The sequence below is a fragment of the Cynoglossus semilaevis genome, unplaced genomic scaffold (assembly GCF_000523025.1).
Source record: "Cynoglossus semilaevis isolate Cse_v1.0 unplaced genomic scaffold, Cse_v1.0 scaffold6378, whole genome shotgun sequence".
NCBI lineage: Eukaryota > Metazoa > Chordata > Actinopteri > Pleuronectiformes > Cynoglossidae > Cynoglossus > Cynoglossus semilaevis.
The window spans coordinates 1-807 of NW_007587957.1; the positions used below are offsets into that span (position 1 = coordinate 1).

Genomic DNA, 807 nt, shown 5'->3' on the forward strand with positions numbered 1-807 from the left:
GTGTTACAAAATGTTTACAATTTTTTTACTATTTCTTTGTTTTCTTAGGCTAACAAATGCTAACTTTGTTACAAAAATAATGAAAATATCGGAAATTAAAAGATTTCTATATACCACAAAAAAATGCAATAAAAACCCACAATACAAGAATACATTTAAAATATTAAAAACCCACGATGCACTGAGGGCGCGACAGCCGAACCGCGGCGATTAGCAAGGGAGGACTGTACTATATTTAAGGGAACACCACCAGGGGGCACCCTCCTGAACAGGAGAATATTCTGAGAATTAGAATTATGGACCAGACAGGTGTCGTGTGTGCTCACCTTGTCAGTTTATCAACATTCAGGACTTTGCTCAACGTCGCCACCTGTTGAACAGAAACCAGCAGGTTATGAAATCAGACCAGTGTTGTGTGCGTGTTCTCTAGGGTGTTTTACTTTTACTTTTTTGGAAAATTGAGAAAATGCATTTTGATGTTCGGAATTTAGTGTAAATAAGGATTAGAATTAGAGTTGGGATTAGGATTGGGATTATATCGGTAATAGTCTGTGTGAAGTGCGAAAATGTCTGTGTGTTACCAGGTGTGGGTGAAGGTCCAGGTCAGAAAACAACTCAGTGGTGAAAATCTTTTCTTTCACCTGTGAAACGGCAGGTCTGAAGGACAGAAGGACAGAACAGGACGATGACAAATGGACTGAGAGAAAAGAAGGCTCTCAGGTGGAGGAGTCAGAGGAGTCGCTGTACCTCTGGAGCTCAGGTATGTCTGGGTTGTGTTTGAACAGAGAGGAGGTCTTAATGCTGCTC

At 40.6% G+C, this 807-nt stretch overlaps 1 long non-coding RNA gene across 1 annotated transcript; it reads right to left on the reverse strand.

The window, feature by feature from the left end:
- Nucleotides 1-156: 156 nt before the first annotated feature.
- LOC103399380 (uncharacterized) lies at nt 157-807 on the reverse strand. Its single transcript, XR_523630.2, has 3 exons — nt 748-807; nt 582-657; nt 157-370 (listed from the first exon to the last, which is right to left on the reverse strand). It is a non-coding gene; the product is annotated as an uncharacterized LOC103399380 (long non-coding RNA).